We start from the raw sequence: 15,147 nt of genomic DNA, 5'->3' as shown, positions 1-15,147 counted from the left end.
TTTCTTTCTTTTACATAAATGATATCATATGGTATTTGTTTTTCTCGATTTATTTCACTTAGCGTAATGCCCTCAAAGTGTAACCATGTTGTAGCAAATGATAGTATTTCTATTTCCTTTTTTATGGTTAAATAGTATTCTCTGGTGGCTAATGGTAGACAATATTTTTTCAGTGCCTTTTTTCCATCTACATATACTCTTCAGTGGACTTTCTATTCATATCTTTGTACATTTTCTAATGAATTATTTGTTTTTTAACTATTGAGCTTTGAGAGCCCTTTACATATTCTAGATACAAGGTTGTCTAGCATGTTGACTTTGTATCCTGCAAGCTTGCTGACTTCTTTATTAGTTCTAATATTTGTGTGCATTTCTTAGGATTTTCTATGTGCAAAATCATGTAATTTACCATCAAAAATAATTTTACTCCTTGTTTTCAGTCTAGATGTCTTTTAATTTTCTTGCCAACCATTTTGACTAGAACTTTCAGTAAAACATTGTATGGAAGCAGCAATAGCTGACACTCTTGTTTGCTCTTAATTTTAAGGAAAAAGTATTCATTCTTTTACCACCAAGTATAATAGATGTAAGCTTCTTCAACTCTGTAAAGTTGAAGAAGTTCCCTTCTTTTCCTAATTTGCCGACATTTTTTTAACTTGGTTTTAAAGCATGAAGTGGTATTGAAGCATCTCTAATGTCTTTTCTTTAATCTATTGAGAAGATTTTGTTCTTTTTTTCCTTTTTTTCTATTGGTATTGTGTATTACATCTATTGATTTCTGGCTGTTAAACTTACATTGTATTCCTGGGATTAAATCCTACTTTGTGTTATATAATTCTTTTTTAAGTAACTGTATTTCTGCATTTGCATTGCTGGTATAACTGTTCTCACCAGACTATTTAGTGACCTTCTAAGGCTCAAACTGTTAAGCCCAATAGCCTTTGTTCACTGACATAGCATCTCTAATCATTTTACATCCTTTTCTAATATTTCTCTTTTCTTTTTCTTTGTCACATGAAAAAAAAAAAATCAAGCTTTTAGTTCCTTGTTGTGGCTTGATCAGACCCTGGTCTCTCTCTCCACATCTGTTACATTATTTTTATGTGTCCTTTTATAGATTGCATTCTTAGGAATTTATTTCGGTCCTTTTAGGGCCACACCCGCAGCATATGGAGGTTCCCAGGCTAGGGGTCTAATCAGAGCTGTTGCTGATGGGCTACACCAGAGCCACAGCAATGCCAGATCCGAGCCGCGCAAACTCACCACAGCTCATGGCAACACCGGATCCTGAATCCACTGAGCGACGCCAGCTACTGAACCCACAACCTCATGGTTCCTAGTCAGATTCATTTCTGCTGTGCTATGATGGGAACTCCCATATTTTTCTTCATTTTTGATAGTGCCTGGTATGTCGACCACTTTCAAATTCTTCGTCTCTTCCTCCTCATCATTTTTTCACTTCCTTTCCCCTCCCCTTCATTTCCTGTTCTCCTTCTCCCTTCTCCTCCCTGTCTTCTTCCTCCTCCTTCTCCTTTCCTTATTTTTTTTCTGACTAAAGGAATATACAAATAGGGAAAACAATGCACAGGGAAATGAAGATACTTTCCTATTTAAACCCTAACTATAAACTATTGAGTCAGTGTGTTGGTGAAGAGAATAGGAAAGGTGAAAGAAAAGGAAAGAGTCATAGTGAATTCAGGCACGTTGGAGCAGTTTTCACTGCGGAAATATCAGAGAGCAGAATTAGAAAGGACCAAAGAAGAGTCAGAACAAGTTTTCCGTATGAATTAGAGTAAACACTTGCAACTCCTTAGGTCACTATTTCCCAGAGTGTGCTTCTGTGTTTTGTGTTAAAACAATATATGGTCATTTATGTTTAGGAATTTAGGAGTAAAGCAAAGCTAAATGATTCCTTAAAGTTTGTACAGAATGGGTCGTATTGCTGTTATGAAGTGATTGTAATAGCTAGCAATTCTCAATTATATTTTAAAGGAGTCACTTGGAAAACACTGCAGCAATCACCTGAGGACCGAGGCATGTTTTTCTTGATGGGAAAAATACAGTTGCCTCTTTATTCAGAGATGATATGGTGATATATGGGTTTAACTCTATATTCTAGATGTCTCGATATTATCTTTGAGGTCAATATATGAAGTTATTGCTCAACTATTATAAAATTAGTCCATTAGTATTTTAGATAAATATAAACATAGGATGTTTATAGATGACGTCTTATCTGAAACTAGTTCCTCAGCATTTAATCTTGTTTCTAAGCATTTGATATCTTGTTACAAAGAGAAAAAAAATATGAACTTTTTTTTTTTTTTTTTGTCTTTTTGCTATTTCTTGGGCCGCTCCCGCAGCATATGGAGATTCCCAGGCTAGGGGTCTAATTGGAGCTGTAGCCACCAGCCTACGCCAGAGCCACAGTAACGGGATCCAAGCTGTGTCTGCGACCTACACCACAGCTCAAGGCAACACCGGATCCTTAACCCACTGAGCAAGGGCAGGGACCACACCCGCAATCTCATGGTTCCTAGTCGGATTCGTTAACCACTGCGCCACTACGGGAACTCCCAATATGAACTATTTTAAAGCAACAATATAACACCACAAATTATAACAACACAAATTCAAAAAAGAAAAGTCAATTTCAGTCCGAAATCTTAAAGAAAAGTGTACATTTAGTCATGTTGTGGTCATAGAGCAAGTTTAGTGGAAACATCTAGTGATATAATCATCCCATCAACAAAACAAACAGATCATCCACAGGGAGCTTAGATTTGTACTTGTAGGTGGCGGGGGAGTAGGGAGGAAATGGGTTGGTTAGGGAGTTTGGGGTTGGTAAATGCAAACTATTACATTTGGAATGGACAAGCAATAGGGTCTTACAGCACAGGGAACTATGTCTAGTCTCTTGGGGTAGAATATGATGGAAGATGGTATGCGAAAATTAATATGTGTGTGTGTGTGTGTGTGTGTATATGGCTGGGTCACTATGCATGCAGCAAAAATTGACACAACACTGTGAATCAATTATGCCCTAATAACAAAATATATTGATGCTTAAAATTCTACAATGAAACATATTCTTAAGAAAAATTTTTGTTCATTTTTTGATACTGCAAAAGGAACTTTTATTTGAGCAATATGTCTGACTTACATGAAAAATGTACTTTTGGTTAAAGAATAAATATTTACTAGTAAATCATATTTGTATTTTCAAGGAAACAAATAAATCTAGGATTTAGCAAATAATTTGAAGGGAGTTCCTGCCATGGCACAGCAGATTAAAGATCTGGTGTTGCCAAGTCTGTGGTGTAGGTCAATCCCTGGTCTGGAATTCCTTGTGCCATGGGTGCAGCCAAAAAAGAATTTTGATGTAATTCTTTTTATAGATTCTATACTTATTAACTCAAGACACAATATATCATTGAGCAATTTAATAAAAAATACAGATTAGCTCTACACATGTAGATCCAGAACCAAATTTTTAAAAAGAAGATAGAATTTAAACTATTCATATTAGAGTGTTACAGTTCTCTGTTAAACTATGTGTCTTTTGCATCACTGAAATATAGATGGTATTCTAAACTTCTTTATATCAGGTTACAGTAATAAGGCAGTATTCAAACACCAGTGAGTTTCAAATAAATTATAGCATTTTCTGATTGAAAAGTGAATGAAACATTTTGTTCATCATTGCTCAATACACATAGTAACAAATTTTCCGATTTTATATTTTGTGAACATGAAATAAAATTACAAGCTAGATAGGAAAAAGGTCACTTTTGCACATATTAATGTGTGATCTTATACATATGCACAGAGACATACACACTGTGCTTTGCTTTTTCTCTTTTAGACAATTGATGCAGTGGGTTAAATAATATGACATTTTCCTCTTCTCCACTTGTTAATTTAGATCCTTCTGAGCTCCAGTGCCTATTTGTATGCATTGGGTTCATTTTGTCCCAGAGTAACAGTCTGTTCCCGCCCACTGCTCTCTTTCTTAAGCTATTCATTTCCCATTGTTAGGTTTTTGTTTGATCAACTTCATTTTGAAAGTTTTCTCATTTAAATTCTCAGACTTGGGACACTGAAATTTTAACATCTCAACCTTGACTGAAGTTTTCCTTTGTTCAACTCCCATGGAGTTGCACTTTGGGGAAATGAGGTTCAATATGGGTTGGCTGCAACTTTGTCTGCTCTTGTACAGTTTTCACAGATAAAAAGCACACTAGGTTGTACTTTTATACCACACTGAGTTAATGGCAATATACAGTGTGTGGTGCTATAAAAGTTCCAATGCATAATTGGAATCCTAAATGCATTTATAGCACTTCTAGCCAAAAAGTTGTGTGGAATTCAAAATTTCACTGTACTTATTGAAATTCTAGAAGCTGTAAAAGAATAATGGAATAAAATATGGACTTAAATATTTCTAATTACCTCAGTAAGTTAATTGTGAACTATTGAGTTAATGTGGACTTCACTTGGATAAAGAACAATTTTAATTTAGCATTTCCCAATGACTCAAAAAAATTTAAAACGGCAGATTTTAGATGTTAGCATTTTAAATAACATACTCTATTTTTCAAACATTGGCTTAATTGTAGATAGGGAAGCTTTTGTATCTAAAATAGTTTTAGGTCAAAAGCTCAGATGTGAACTCCTATAATTAGGTATAAAAGTTTTCTTCCTCTGCTGCACTGGTCTTCATTGAATTCACAAACTTCACCATGGTAATACATTCATTTCTTTCATTTTCTTTCTTTTTTTATTAGGTCTTTTAGTTTCTTTAACAAAGTACTAGAGCATTGAGGGCTTTTAGCATGATGTTTATGTGCTAAAGATGTGTGACCTTTTCAGTATTCTTCAGTTCATTTTGCTGGCAAATGATGTTGTTTGTAATATAACTCAAATACAGTGATTTTGGAAGAATCTAGTAGCTTCAGGTTTTGAGGTATCCAGCTATGATTTTTTTTAAGGCTAGAGATAAATTCAAAGAATAAGTCTAATATCTAAATGATAAGAGATAAAATGAATTCAAGATAAGAAGTTAAAAAAAAATAGAGTATAAAATAAACTAAAACTTCTAAGTAGAATTTTTGATCTTCATTTAGATCTTGAGTCTGTTATTTTATTCATCCCCTCAACCATAAAAAGCATTTTGAGGCAAATGCAAGGCAAAGATATTTGGGAATTAAACATGAATTCCACCCACTCTAGATTTCTGGAAAGTTATAATAGGTGAATAAAATATACACATAAACATCTGCAATTTTAGGTAAAGATAATGATTAAACCCTACAGATTTTTGAAAATGGTAGAAATTCTTTTAGAAAAGATGATATATGAGGTATGCCTGAAAAGACTAGGAGACTTTGGATAAATGTGGATAGAAGAAGGCATTTTAGCCAAAGGAACTAGCAAAAGGCTGGAGAGTCATAGTGTTTTATTTTGCTTTGTTTTAATTTGCTCTATTTTTTCTATAAGATATTTTTTAAATAAGGAACATTATGGTAACCTAAATTAAGGTTTGTGACAGATATAGAACACTGCCCCTAAACTATGAATGCATTTTCACATTTTCAAGTACAACTAGAACATTTCCAAAAATGAACCATAAGCTGGAGCATAAAGCAAACCTGAAGAAGTTTGAGAGATTGGAAACCTATTAGTATGTTCTCTACAGTGCAAAAAAAAAAAAAAAAAAAAAAAAAAAAAAAAAACTTAAAACTAAATTCTGAGAAGATAAGTGGGATATGCATAAATGTTTAAGAGTTGGCATAAGTTTATGTAACTCATGGGTTGATAAGAAATCACCTTGTAAATTTTAAAATATTTTGAGTGAATTATTGCTAAAATATCACATTTTAAAGCTTGTGAAATAAAGCTAAATTTGTGCTTAATGGAAATGATGCATATTTATGTGTTTAAAGAATTACCTGAAATTTAGTAATAGAGACATTCAGCCCAACAAGTTATTTTAAAAAGGCAAAAATAAAACTAAAATATATAGAAGGAATTAAATCATAAAGACTTAACTATAAAACTTGATAAAATATAGCAAATAAGCAACATAGAGGATTACTGTGGTAGAAGCGTTGTTTTGAAAAGACTAATAAGGAGTTCCTGTCATGACTCAGTGGAAACAAATCTGACTATTAATCCATGAGGACACAGGTTCAATCCCTGGCCTTGCTCTGTGGGTTAAGGATCACAGCATTGCTGTGAGCTGTGGTGTAGGCCGCAGGTGCAGCTTGGCTTGGATCCCGCGTTGCAGTGACTGTGGCTGTGGTGTAGGTAGGTCAGCAGCTGGAGCTCTGATTCACCCCCTAGCCTGGGAACTTCCATATGCTGCAGATGCAGCCCTAAAAAGACCACATGAAAAAAAGAAAAAGGAAAGGAAAAGACTAATAAAATTGATGAGCCTGTGTGTAAATTTTTAAGAAGAAAAAGATGCTCTCACTGCAGATCCTGAAGCCACTGAAAATCAGATATGAATATTTAAAAAGTACCAATAAATTAAACATTGGGTAGAAATGGACAACATTCTCTGTATTTTTAAATATCAGCAACAGTTACAACTTCTTTTTTAAAAATACAGTTAAAAGACTTAAAAACATTCTGAAAAAAAAGGGGCTAAACCTAAAAAGTAATGATTAAGAACTCTTGAATATAAAATACCATTGGAGGAAGTTAGGGATAAATACAATGAAGGAATAAATCATGTTTGTGTGTTATAAGATATAGTACTTCCCAAACTATTCAGAAATTCTAACCACTTTTAATAAAAATCCTAGCAGTCAACTTGCTGTACAGTAGAAAACTGAAAGAACACTGTAAAGCAGCTATAATGGAGAAAAATATAAATCATTAAATAAAAAAATAAAAATACTAACAGTTATGTTTTTGGTGGAATTTGAAAACTTAAAGGGGCAAGAATGTCCAAGACACTATTAAAAAAATATGATAGAAATACCTACACTATCAAATACCATTGTGTATTTTAAAGATAAAATACTTAGGAAAATGTTATATTGGTATAATTATAGCCAAAGAGAACCAAAAAAAAAAAAAATAGATCGGATTGTCCAGAACATGGATCACATGGATCACATATATACAGCAGGCACTTGATTTATGACAAATGCTATCTTCAGAAAATAAGACAATAAGTTTCAGTTGTAAACTAGGTCAATTGGATGTCCATATATTAATAGTAGAATTTGACTCCTACATTATACACAAAAATGCTTATAGTGGCATTATTCCCAATAGCCCAAACCTGAAACAATCTCAGAGTCCTTCAACTATAGGTAACATAAATTATTGGAATTCCTGTCGTAGCACGCAGAATCGAATCCGAATAGGAATTGTGAGGTGGCGGGTTCGATCCCTGGCCTCGCTCAGTGGGTTAAGGATCCGGCGTTGCCCTAAGCTGTGGTGTAGGTCACAGATGCAGCTTAGATCCCGCGTTGCTGAGGCTGTCATGTAGGCCAGCAGCTACAGCTCCAACTGGACCCCTAGCCTGGGAACCTCCATATGCTGCAGGTGAGGCCCTGAAAAGACAAACAAACAAACAAAAAAGATAAATTATGGACTATAAAATATTACGAATTATCAATTTTGTTTTATATCTTGTCTATTGTGAATATTAATTTAGCTTCACACTTAAATATTGCCTATTTTTCTATAATGTGTTTTGCTTCACAATTTAAAAAGTGAGGTGGATACCCTCAGAGCTAATGTTACATGTAAAATACCGATGTGTTTAGAACTGACACTCTGTATTGAAAATTTACAGATAAAGCTATATAGGACTTAGAAATAAATGCATAATGTTAAACAGATTGTTTAAAAAAAAAAAAACCAAGAAAAAAGCAAGATTACTAAGATCATAAATGAGAGCCCATCACCACTGTCCTATGAACATTAAATAATGATAAATAAATATTGTAAAATCTGTCTATAAATTTGATAACTTAGACAAAATATGTTAATTCTGTGAAAGACACAATCTGCCTAGTCTCACACATGGGGAAGCGAATAGGCTGAGTAGGTCTGTATCTATTACATAAATTTATTTAAAAATTTTTAAACTTTTTAAATTGAAGTATAGTTGATTTACAATACCATATTGGTTTCAAGCATATAGCATAATGATTCAATCATTAATAGCCTTACAAAACAAAAGCACCAGACCAAGATGTTTCACTCACGAATTCTGTCAACCATAATATAAGACACCAGTTCTCTGTAATCTTTTCCAAAAAATTAAAACATAGAGAATAATTCCTAATTCATTGTATGAGGCCAGCATTCTGCTAATACCAAAAACAGACAGACATTACAAGAAAGGAAACTACAGGCCAATATTCATTATAACAGATGGAAAAAATCCTCAAAAAACATTAAAAAATAAAATCCAATAATGTATAAAAACATTTGCATAACAACCACCAAGTGGGATAAATACATCCCAGTCTGGTTCAACATTCAAAAATTAATTAATGTCATCCATGATATCAATAAACTGTAAAAGTAAAATGATATTAAGAGATGCATGAAAGCATTTCACAAAAATCCAACATCATTTATATTAAAAACTCTCAACAAACTAAGATTAGAGGGACACTTTCTCAGCTTGATAAAGAATATTTTTGGAAAAACCTCAAGAGAGTACTTAAAAGATGAGAAGCTAAATGCTTTCTTCCTAATTTGGGGATGCAACAAAGATGTTGCCACTCACCACTTCCTTTGTACTATAACATACTGGAAGTTCTAATTAATGTGTATGTGTGTATGTGTAAAAGTCTGCATATGTATGCAGAGATGTATATTTATTTCAATATTTATATGTAATGGTTAAAAAAAATTGCATTGACATTTGACTAGCAAAATGCCGAGCAGGTGCCTATGTGGAGGAGAATGGGACCCAGAAGATAAATACATGTGATCTTTGAGGTAAATACATTTTACTCCTCAAAACAAATCAAGAATTGCAAAATATGAGGCTAGGTTAGAGTTGAGAAAGGTGTACAATATTAAGTTGATCATAGTATTGAAAAATAATTAACTTGATTCTATGTAGCAGTGAAAAAGTAGGGTAGTTCTAAAAGTATGGGCATGGAAAAATTTTAATGCATATCCTTCAGCCAGTTGTAGAGCGATATTTAACTTGTGATATAATCTGTATAGGAAAAAACCCTCACAGATAAACTGTATATTGCTATATATACACATATGCTTTTAAGTATGTAAAGTACGTAATAGTGTTCCAAAAGTGTTTATCTCAGGGGAGAGGAATAAGGTTGTGTCGAGAAATCTTTTGTTTCATCTGCAGTTTTTATTGTTCTTTTTCCCATGGAGTATAATTCATACTACTCATGCAAGTAAAAATAAATTATAGTTTATTTAAAAGAGGAAACATATTTGATTCTGTGAGAAAAAATAAAGCAGAGAGAGATCTCAGACAATTCACAACTAGGCTTGTAGGTCCCTATTAAGATCTCCAGGCCTCAGATTTCCTTTTATTTTATAGATAAGAAGCTAGATAAGCAATAAAGATGTTTCCAAGTCTCAAAAATGACCTCAGAGCAAACTGCTTCAGAAATGACTACTTGACATGTTCTCCTATCCAGAAGATCCTTCTCTGATACATTGCAAAAATCTGCAGCACTCAAAGCTATTGGTTTCCAGACATTGCCCTCTTCGTTTCTAGCCATTTGTTTTGGATTTTCTCTGTAGCCTAGGGCTCTGTCCTTGGACTTCTGTTTCATTTGTATTCATTTTCCCAGAATGTCTTTAAAGAAATTTAGCTCCACATATCAGTTGCTGATGAGACCTTAATCTCTGGCCTCTGAATTTCTGGTTAACTCCAAGCACATTCATATATCAAACTCTCTACAGAAATTTTCCATTTAAGGATGTATAGGTAACATTTAAACATCTCTATCCAGGTAATACCTCTATAGTCAATGTTGTCTAATACTATGACCAGCCATTTAATGTCCTAAGAAAATGACAGTTTTCCCCACATGCTGCTCTCCATTTTTTGGTATTGAATTTTTCATGCAATCCTGTTGCTGCTGCTTTCTCTTGTATGTATCCTCACTTTCCCCTTATGTCAGACTCATCATTTCTTTCTTTTTTTCCTCCCATCTTTTTAGGGCCACACGCACAGCATATGGAAGTTCTCAGGCTAGGGGTCAAATTGGAGCTGTAGCCACCAGCCTATACCACAGCCACAGCAACACGGAATATGAGCCACAACTATTACCTACACCACAGCTCATGGCAACTATGGATCCTTAACCTACTGAATGAGACCAGGGATTGAACCCACGTCCTCCTGGATACTGGTCAGGTTCGTTACCGCAGAGCCATGACAGGAACTCCCAGACTCTCATCATTGCTAACTTTGATTTTGTGATACTTTCCCCATTGGGTTTCCTAGATAAAGTCTAATCTATTACACAAACCGAATCATGTTATTTAGTTTTTTTAAATGTCTCCTATAGCATTTATAATTTTAGAGAGAAAATTACTTCAGCATTAAAAATTTCTTACCTGTCTCTCCTGCCTCATATCCAACCACTTTAGAGCTCATTTCCTCCCAATGGTATTTCCTGGCATGAAATAGCACATAACACTTCTTTAAATTAAAAGTTATCTTTAATGAGGTATAATTTATATATCATAAAATTAATCCAGTCCAGTTTGATAATTTTAGTGAAACTGAACCATCATCACTGTAATCCAGCTTTTGAATATTTTCATTACTTTAACAAATTCTCTTGAGCACATTTAAACCCTACTTAAAGGCAATTTTGATCTGCTTTCCATTCTTTATAAATAATATAAATAATCTGCCTTTTCTGGATATTTTATATAATTGGAATCATACAATATGAAATACTTTGCAACTAACATAATATTTTTGATGCTCATGCATATGATAGCATATATTGCTCAGTGTTTTATCCTTTTTATTGCAGAGCATCCATCCTGTTGTATATTATACAACATTTGGTTTATGCATTTACCAGATGATAGACATTTGCTTTCCAGATTTGGGCTATCATGAATGATGCTGCTAAGAATATTTACGTACAAGTCTTTCTGTGCACAGATGTTTTCACTTCTCTTGGATAGAATCCTAGGAGTGAAATTGCTAGATGGTATGTTTAACTTTTAAAGAAACTGACAAAATGCTTTCCAAAGTGACTACAGTTTTACATTCCTCCCCACCCCACAGTGTGTGGTGGCTCCAATTTCTTCATATTCTTACCAGTACTTGGTATTGACTGTTTTTTGGTGGCAAAGTTTCTGCTGGGTGTTACTGCATCATGGTTTGTATTTCCCTACTACAGAATAATATAGAGGACCTGTTGATGTGCTTATCAGCTATTTACATCTTCTTTGGTGAAATGTTTATTCAAGTCATTTGTCCATTTTCTTATTGGAATTGTTTATCTTACTGCTGTGTTTTAAGTGTTCTTCAAATATTTTGATAAATATTTTTGCAAATATGGCCTCCTAGACTGGGATTGATCTTTCCTTTTAAGTGGTGTGTTTTGATATAAAAGGTTTATAATTTGAGGGAAGTTCAAATTTCCATTTTTAAAATGACCAATAATTTAGAGGTTCTCTATAAGAATTATTTGCTTAGCTCAAGGTAATGAAGAATTTCGTCTGTTTTTTTGTTGTTGCCATTATTTAGAAGTTTTATATTTTTAGTTCTCACATTTATGTCTATGACCTGTTTTGAGTTAATTTTTGTGTATAGGCTAAGTAAAGAGGATGAGTTCTTTTTTTTTTAAAAGAAGCATTTGTTCAGTTGTCTCAGAATTATTTAGTGAAAGTGTTATCCATTACCTATGGAATGTCTTAGCATTTTTGTTGAAAACTGACTGACCAAAAATATGAGTTAATTTTGAAGTACCCATTCTCTTCCATTTACCTTTATGCCTATCCTTATGCTACTGCCATATAGTCTTGACTACAGTATCTTTAAAGTAAGTTTTGAAATCAGACATTAAGTCTTCCAACCTTGTTCTTTTTTTTGAAGTTGGAGAAATTTATTGGTCATATGGGGATGTTCAGTGATACAACCACCAGGGCAAATAATCTGGCATAAAATTTAGCAATTTTAAGACATTGATCCCAACATACAGAAACTTATACACACATGTTCACAACAGTTTTATTTGTGGTAGCCTAAAACTGAAATCTACTTACCTGTCCTTCAGTGGTGAATGGTTAAACTGCAGTGTATCTATATCATGGAATACTACTCAACAATACAAGAATATGAGCTAGTGATACATGCAACGACTTGAATGAAAATCAAGTAAATTAAATGGAAAATACCAGCCGCAAAATAATGTATGCTGTGTGCTCCTATTTATTTATTTACTTATTTATTTATTGTCTTTTTACCATTTCTTGGGCTGCTCCTGCGCATATGGAGGTTCCCAGGCTAGGGGTCAAATCCAGCTGTAACCACCAGCCTATGCCAGAGCCATAGCAATGTGGGATCCGAGCTGTGTCTGCGACCTACACCACAGCTCACAGCAATGCCGGATCGTTAACCCACTGAGCAAGGCCAGGGATTGAAGCCGCAACTTCATGGTTCCTAGTCGGATTCGTTAACCACTGAGCCACGATGGGAACTCCGTGTATTCTTCTATTTATATAACATTTGTGAAATAAGTATAGAGATGGATACTGATTAGTAATTGCCAGTGACGGAAGCAGGGGTTTGCATTCTTATAAAAGGGTGGTATGAAGGAGAATTATGGGTGATGGTATGGTCACGTACATTAATAGTGGTTGTAGTTATGCAAAATTATGTGTGATACAATTGCATAGAGCTACACACACACATACATGAGTATATTAATAGCTGGTAAAATCTAAATAACCTCTGTGGCTTATACCAATACCAATCAACTTTCTGTTTTTGATATTCTACTATAATTCTGAAAGATGTTAACATTGGAAAAGCCTGGGCGAATGATTCAGAGAACCACACTGTACATTTATTTGCAACTTTCTATGAAATTATAATAATTTCAAAAGAACAAGTAGGGAGTTCCCGTCATGGCTCAGTGGCTAACGAATCCGACTAGGAACCATGAGGTTGAGGGTTCGATCCCTGGCCTCGCTCAGTGGGTTAAGGATCTGGTGTTGTTGTGAGCTGTAGTGCAGGTCGCAGACGCTGCTCAGACCCCGTGTTGCTGCGGCTCTGGCATAGGCTGGAGGCTACAGCTCCATTCGACCCCTAGTCTGGAAACCTCCATATACTGTGGGTGTGGGCCTAGAAAAAGACAAAAAAAAAAAGTAGAAAAAGTATGAAAAAGGGAGAACAAAATTCATGGTTTAGTGCGAATTTAATTTAATTCCGAAAAATAATGTTAAAGAAAAATAATATATCTCATTAAAATTTTTTAAAAGTAACATAACTAACGAGTAAATTAAGAAAATAAACACCCAAAAGATAAAAAATATGATTAATTCTCACATACAGTAGCTATTATTAATATCCTGTTGTATACATTTTCCTTTCTTTTCATGAATGTAATAAAGACTGTTTTGTAACATGCTTTTAAAAATACTGTAAGCATTTTACCATATCTTTATATATTCCTCCATGAAGTAATTTTAAATGTTTATATAAAAGGGAAATATGTGGAAGCACCATAACTTCTAAATAAATTATTTTTGAATATACAATTAGGTTTCTATTTTTAATATGGCAAGCAATGGTGCAATAATCATTCTTTCAGATTTTTCTCTATATAAACCTGTATTACTCAAGATGCATTTCTAGATATAAAAACTCTAGATAAAAAAATTGGGTGTATTTCTAAGGTTTTTTTTTTTAAATGTCTTGGAAAATTGCTTTCGAGTCCTTGTACCAATTTATGGTCCCACCAGGAATATGTAAATACTCCAACATACTCATATATTGAAAAACACTGGTCATTATTATTACTAAAATGTATACTTTATATAATTATAAAATATTCAATATATATGCAATGATAAATATTTTATGAACTTGATAGGCAAATGAATCTCACTACTGTTTTAATTTGAGTTGTCTTTTTTTTTCACATGCTCTTTGGACATTTCCATTTCCTTTACTGATATGTCCTTTTTTTTTGGTGTTTTCAGGCCCACACTCGTGGCACATGAGGTTCCCAGGCTAGCGGTGGAATGGGAGCTGTAGCTGCTGGCCAATGCCACAGCCACAGCAACACCAGATCAGAGCCAAGTCCACGAACGACACCACAGCTCACAGCAATGCATGATCCTTAACCCACTGAGTGAGCCCAAGGGTTGAATCCACATCCTCCTGTATACTTGTTGGGTCCATCACCTCTGAGCCATGACAGGGATGCCTACCCATTATTTCATTTACTCATTTTCTGTTAGAATATTTAACATTGTTGCTAAACAACTTTTGTTCTAATCAGTTTGCAATGATACTCTTATTTTCAGATTTCAAAGAGAATGGCATCATTTTAAACACATATATGAATAGAACACATTATGCTTTTTCAAAGTATAGAAATCTATGAAATCGCTCTCTTTTACTTATTTTTGGCCAATGTTCAACAAACTGAACACTACTATATTTTACCAGTTTGGAAGGTGCTACGGGAAGCCAATATAATTGTCTTCCTATTAGAACCAAGAAAAGTCAATAAAATATTGCCGTTTTTCTGTAATGTTTTCAGTTGTCAACATAGAGATACTATTTTCATATTTATTTATGAAGGAGTTGTTTTATTGCATTGACTTTATGGTGAATAGATGTTCCCCAAGTTCTCTCCCATGTATAAAATAATAAAAACCTTAAGCTATTCCATAAAGAAATGGAAGAAAAGCAAATTCATTTTGGTTTGCATGGCCACTTTTCAGAATGTGAGGTGGCTAGGGTTGGCATATACACACATAAAGATTTTTATCTTCTATTTTTCTATTAAAAATTTCTTCCAAAAATCTTTTAACATATCAGTGACGTGGTTTAACCATCTCTGAAATGTGTGTTGTAGAAGTATTAGATGATGTGAAGCTTAATTAATGGTTTAAGTGTCTTTTGAAATCTTGGATTAACAGCATATTCAT

The sequence above is a fragment of the Sus scrofa genome, chromosome 10 (assembly GCF_000003025.6).
Source record: "Sus scrofa isolate TJ Tabasco breed Duroc chromosome 10, Sscrofa11.1, whole genome shotgun sequence".
Classification (NCBI taxonomy): Eukaryota; Metazoa; Chordata; class Mammalia; order Artiodactyla; family Suidae; genus Sus; species Sus scrofa.
The sequence above is the reverse complement of the archived record's forward strand: the minus strand, read 5'-3'. Positions refer to the sequence as shown.